The sequence below is a fragment of the Lygodium microphyllum genome, chromosome 27 (genome assembly GCF_053477565.2).
Source record: "Lygodium microphyllum isolate KBCC chromosome 27, Lygodium_microphyllum_v1.1.10, whole genome shotgun sequence".
NCBI lineage: Eukaryota > Viridiplantae > Streptophyta > Polypodiopsida > Schizaeales > Lygodiaceae > Lygodium > Lygodium microphyllum.
In genome coordinates, this window is record NC_141161.1 from 79,032,522 (window position 1) to 79,039,533 (window position 7,012).

Below are 7,012 nucleotides of genomic sequence, written 5' to 3' on the forward strand. Positions count from 1 at the left end.
AGGTGGAGCTAAATGCATATGTAGAGATAGGGAGATTGATAGCATGACGGGTTGGATTCAAATGCAAATTCTCTACGCTTGATCACATCTTCACCTTGAGGGGTTTAATTCGTATGCAAAAGTGAAGAAAAGACTCTATTGTTGCTTTGTGGGTTTCACCAAGCCTTCAATACAGTCCACAAGATAGACCAAATAGCAAAAAGTAGAGTATGCCCATCCCAACTTCCTACACACTCACATATCAATACATGTATGTTCATTACTACTAAGTCTGAAGTTTGACATTGCCCATCTTGTTGATTTGATAAATATGATATGGTCCTAGGCCACGGAGTTTCAATTTTTTCTTATGGCCTTTAGAGAATACAAGAGCAGTAGATCACTTTTGTCGAGGATTATTGTTGCAATGTCTATCGAACTAAGCTTTATAATAGGCCTTTTCAGTAGCGTGCTTTGTGAATGTTGGACAACTAGAGTGATGGGTAATACAAAGTCAAAACCCCACTTTTCAAAGGTTTTCCTACCAATCACTGGTGATAGGTCTAGCTTGTTGTACAAATTGGAAGTTTAGTACGCTAACACTCATCACACTACTTATTAATAAGACATGCCACATTCTTGAAGAAGGTGGGCCACCACAACTGGGACTATAAAATTTTATGAGTTGTAGCCTAACCATCAGAATGCCCTCCACCAATGCCATCACAGGCTTCTTGAAGCACATGCTCAAGATCATGTTCACACATGCACTGTTGAAGGAGATCCTACCTTAGTCGATAAACTTGACCAACAATCATCTAGCAAGGTCCAGTCTTTATCAACAAGCTAGTGAGACAAGCCTTATTTGTGGGATGTTTAGGAATTCCATTCTCTAGAATACTAACAATATCATCTACCCAATGAGGTGTGAGATCAGCCTAAAAGAATCGGGCCTCCTGTAGAAGTTTAAACAAATGGGCATCATGTAAGTTATCATCTATGCTAGTTGCATTTTCTCCACTTTGCAGTCAAGACATATGATCAGCCATGTAATGCTACTTTCTTTTGTGTGCATGACCACAAAGAAATCAAACTCAAGCAAAAGTAACAACCATCTAGCAATTCTTCATGTAGCACATAGCTTGTTCATAAGATAAAGTAGAGCTTGATGATCAATGCCAAACCTTCTAGTTTAGTGGTGAAATAGTTCATCTCAATTTCCATGAGTTGTCCACTCACAAGGCTCACCAGAAAGTCCATGTAATGTTTGCAAGGTTGGCACAAAACAACTCCAATAACAATTTTAGATGCATCAATTTGAACCTGGAATGGGATTGTCTAATCTAGGGCTCGTAAAATAGGTGCAGTTACAACATCCTTCTTCGAGGCCTCATAGGCATCCTAGTATTCAACATTTCACTCCCATGCAATCAAAATCTAATAAAGTGGCCTGGCAATAGCAGGATAGCTCAGAACAAAGCAGTGATAATAGCCAATATGGCCAAGAAAGCATTGAATATCCTTTTGATTGGTGGGAGGTGGAAGCTCCATAATAACATTGACCTTTGGCATATCAGTGGTGATGTCATTCTTGGACATAACATGTCCTAGAATAACACTATGCTTTACCTAGGATTGACATTTTAGCTAGTTCAGGGAGAATTGATACTACCGACATCTTTCAAAGACATGAAGAAGCTTGGCTAAGTGCTCTTTCCAACAAGTATGGATATAGAGATCATCAACGAAGGCTTCAAGATACTTACACAATATGTCTTTAAAGATGGTGCACATCAAGCATTGAAAGGTCACGGTGCATTGGTCACACCAAATGGCATGCCAATGTAAGTAAATATGCCCCACTCCGTGCCAAAAAGCAAATTTATATTGGTCATTTAGGTGAACCTAAACTTGATTGTAGCTAGAAATTCCATCCAAGGAAGCTATAGGCTTCTTTTCTAGCCACCCTCTCAATCATGTCATTTGTGTATGGCATCGGATAATGGTTATGTTTGGTTGCTACATTGACTTTCTTATAGTTGATGCATACTCTAAAACTGCTATTTTTCTTGAGTATCACAACAATGGCTGATACCTAGTTAGTATCCTCAATCTCATAAATGAATCCTACTTTTTGCAAAATTTTTAGCTCCTCCACATATTGTGCATATCGTGGATTTATGGGGTAGGGCCTCTACTTGACCAGTTTAGCATCTAGCCACAAGGGAAGAGTGTGTGAGTTCCTAAGAGATACTCTTTAGAGGTTTGTGTAATTCTAGGCAAACACATCATGGAACTCGTTGAGTAACCCATGAGCACCTCATCTTCTGCACTCAAATCCTTAGCAAAATAAATATACGTTTTGGTGTTTTCCCCTCCTCAACAATGTCAACTTCTTTTACTTTAGCTAGGCCTTCTATAGGTTTGTGAATTGCACCTTGTTGTTTGGCACCATACATTACAAGAATTCAATCCCCTCTCTTGAACCTAGTAAAGCATTTAGGGAGATCTAGAGGCTTATGTTAAGAGCCCATGTCAAAGTCATAGTTCTTTTAACCTGTTTTGAGACACTTCCATCACAAACAAATGGGCAAGGTCATCTTACAGCGTGGAGCTAGGATAGGCTGAGGTATTTCAGGATCTGAGGTAGTGCTAGTATCTGACTTCTAATTGAAGTCCTTTTATGTTAGTGGAGCATCAAATGGTAGGTTGTCTAAGGGTTTAGCAATGAACATCTAGATTGGGGTTGGAAGCTAGGTCAAAGATGTGAAACTTCAATTGATTATAATCCATGGCTTTTAGCCACTCAACCATCCTAAGTTTGATTTGACATGGACAAGGCCAATATCAATGAGCAATAAGGGGCTCTTTGAGGATTTTTTATCAATGTTGATCTACTCAATTGTTCTTCCATCAAAGTCATAATCCTCATCAAAATCTATCATCGTCAAAGTCACTATACTCTTTGGTGTCACAATCATCAAGGGGCCTAGGGGGTGCACCTTAGAACCATTGGTGATAGTGAGGTTAAAATGGGCTCATTCAATTGAGGGGTTTCCCCATTTGTTGAGCACATCTTGATTCAAAATGCTAACATCAGCTGGCATATCTATAATGCCTCTTCTCATGGAGGCATCGAGGGCTTCCATAGGCAAGAACTACATGTTATTTAGCACCTTCCCAAAATGTGGTATTTTGGAGAGTGCCAAGTATGAGGGTAGGTGGTGGAGCTAGGCATAGGATTTTGTGTATTCTCCTTGATAGGCTGGGTCTCATTACTTCCATCAATCCATGTCTTGAAAGTTGTCCAAATAGCGGGATTGTTCTTAAAGAGCATACTCGATGGTATTGAGACACTTGTAGAAGCTAAGGCAGCTAAGAGCCCTAGGTCTACTTCTTGATACTAGAAATCCCCTAGCTAACCTTGAACATATAGTTGGAATCCTAGTTTTGCAGCAGGTCATCCAAAAGTGTTAAGCTAAATCGTCAAGGCCAAAGTAATTGTACTATTTGCACCATGAGATTGTAGATTGTCTTGGGCTTCATCAGCCCTAATTTTAGCTTGAGGCTCTCCCGCCCAAATCTTGACTTTACTAATCAACTTAAGTTTACGTTTGTGGTTAGGGTATTCACCTACTTTGGCTAAGGCTACCATTTCAGTATATGGAGTAGAGGTAGCTTGGTCAATACTTGAAGCAATTGCGGGAACTGAGGTTGCTCCTTCTCTCTTAAGCTTGAGAGTAGTGTGCTTTGCTTTCTTCTTAGCATTTTCCTTTTTGATGATAGAGCCAATTGCCAAAGATGGCCTAGGGATATAACTCCACCTTGCTTAGTTGAGCTCTGGTAATGACATCATTGAAGGGAGAAGCCCAAGTGGAAGCACAAGCAAGCAGAAGCAAGAGAGGTGTGAGCTATGGTGGATGGAGCAAGAGAGCAAGAGAGAGAATCTCAAGATGTGGGAACTCCAATAGTCACAATGTGTGACAGGCCTTCCCTTTATTTAAATGTCACTAAAAGAATAAAGAATGAAGTGACAATGATGGGCGCCCATCGCCTGTAGTGTGCAAGTGTGGGTACTATCACTGTAATAATACATGGGTAACTAAGCACAGGTGCATTTACCCCCAACAATTAATCAAAACGGGTAACACATTCTCATCTTTCAGCATTTCCACCGCAAAGAGTCTTAAGAGAAACAAGCTACCATAAAGAAAGGAAATAAATGAGAAGAAAAAAATATGAACGCTAGGCTTTTTGGTAATTTGAATTTAGATTCAATTGTCACTATCATACAATCCCAAATGTGTCATTAATGTAAAGTGGCAAAGACTCTATGTCATTAATGTAAAGGATGTCATAATCACAATTATGAGATGTTAAAATTAGATATTCATGCTAAAATTTTGTAGTAATATTATATTCATATCTTTTTATACAATTATCTTTTGCTTTTAAAAAAATAGAAGTTCTATTATGGAGGCTTTGCTCCCATTGGTCTAGAGTACTCTCTCTCTACACCCTAAAAGGCATTTTTGAGTCCTTAAAACTCCCTTAATGAGAAAATCAATTCATAAACTATTAATTTCCAGTAATAAATAGATAGGCATATTTGTACTAGTACATCTTTTAAAAACTTAATCTTATTAAAGCTTGGTCTAAGATTCCTAAAGAAATTAACTTTCTATGAATACATTGATAGTAATTTGCTAATGATAGTTTGTTAAGAGTAGGTGCAATGGACAATCGTGATGGAATAGTCATTGGTTCGCTAGGTCATGCTATTTTTAAAGATAAGAAATGTCACAATTTTTTTATATACCATACACCAATGTTTTTGAAAACATTCATAGTAGTGCTAGTAGATGGGGAAGGTGTTGTGAGTGTCAATGTTTCATCTAACTAGGCCGAATCAAACTATAGTGTCAAACAAGTGAACTTAACTATTGAGTTTTATGATAATGAGTGGATGATGCTACCTTCAATGTTTTTTGACCCAATATGAACTCCTCTGTGTAGTATGGACTTGCAATAAGGTTATGTATTGAGTGGTCTTAATTTGGTAGCACATGGACATAACATGGTGTACTCAAACTTGCATACTTGACTAGTCTCAAGCTGATTAAGGTGGAGATGGAGGTAGAGGGCAAAGACAAAGAGAGGAAAAGAGGAAGAAATCTAAATATACACATTCATTTATTTTAATAAGCTTTGATTATAGTAGCCATTATGAGCTAGCAACACATGACAAATGAGGAGATATTCGCCTTCACGGAGGGTATTGACATAGATTTGGCATAGCAAATTCTTAAGATATCAAAGTAGAGACTATGCTGATTGACATCATAAGTAGAGTCAAAGCATTGAACTCAACAATACAAAGGGGATGCAATCATGGCCATGGTCATTGGTGTGGTTCAAGCAGGTATAGTGATTGCAATCTTATGGAGGCAATGACACTATCACAACCATAACCCTTAGCTCAAGGGAGGACAAGTAACGAAACTTCATTTGGTTTCTCCACTAGAGAATGCTTCTAGGATGGCCTTTGTGCCACTCACTAACCTACACAACAAGGGGTAGACACTAGAAGTATGTGAGCATGGCTTTGCAGGTTTTGGTTCTATCCAGTAGTCTCGATACTACATTAGACAAATTTTTAGATGATTATATATATGCAAACATGCATTATCAAACACCTCTCCCACATTTGCTTAGAGTCATACGATGCATATAACAATAACTTAGTTCTTCGTAGTTGGCTTGATTGGGGCTAGTGAAAGAATATAAATAAAGAAATTGAAGAGTACCTAACAAATGGATGCAGCAAGGGGAAGGTGGCATTCCTGAGTTGTATATGGCTTGACATTGCATCTTGAGAGTGGTGGTTACAAATATTTCGAGGCAAACTTCATAAGTTATCTTTCTCAAATATATTGAATTTTTGTTTTCTAGTTTGTATATTTATTGTGTATATTATTCTTTTTAGTTTGCATTCGCTAGTCATTCAACATCCAAGTTAGAGAGGCAACATGCATGACAACATGAGCTACATCAACTTAGGCAAAAGTTACATGAAAGGGGAGGAGAAGTGATTCCTTATCATAGATTTCCAACTACATTTGCATTTCATACTCAATTGAAGTAAATGTAAATGTGTCTTGCTTCTTATTACATGATTGCTATGATGAGCCATTATGAGAGGGTGAGATCTCTAATTCTATATGTATTTTTCTTCATTGATATTTGTATAAAATTTGTATTACCTCTATTTTATTAATATATTTGTTTCTTGATCAATTTATGATCCATATTATTTATGGTTTCTTGCAATTGCTACAATTAGTGTTTTTTACATATTATCATTAGGTTTTATACAATTCAAATATCATTCCATGTCTAACAAGACAATAAACATGAATAGCATGGATTTGGCTCTATGAGGGGCCAGACCCCTTCAAAATCCTCAACAAGCATTTGTATAAGTGTTGGTATGCTTTATTTGCATCCATCGAGATATCCATGGGTGTAGAAAAATGAATATAATTAGTTACTTTTCAATGCTTATATCAATGCAATTTTTTTATGCATTTACTAGTGTACATAGACTGAAGCAATTATCAGTGATTATTTCGATAGTGGGACCTAACATTTTCACACCTATAATGCCTTTTTTTGTTAGTATTATCACCATTTGTTGTAGTGACATGAATTTTTTTAAAAAAACTATGATTAATGATTTTTTGTGCTATGTGGTTTACTACCACTTGTCTAGTTCCCACTAGATTAAAAGACATCAAAGATGTATTTTAAGAAGCCTAAAACACATTAGAAGTAGATTCTTGCACACTTGGCTTGCAAAGAATCCTTAATACACTACAAGGATATGAGGGTATAGCGACGGCCATTTGGGATGAGAAATAGCGGTGTCGCTATTTGTGTCGCTATTAGCATACCCAGATGAAAAAAACGCAAGTCGAAACCCGAGCACGTCATTTCGCGCATTCACGAAAGAGAGAGTGAAAGGGAGAGCAAG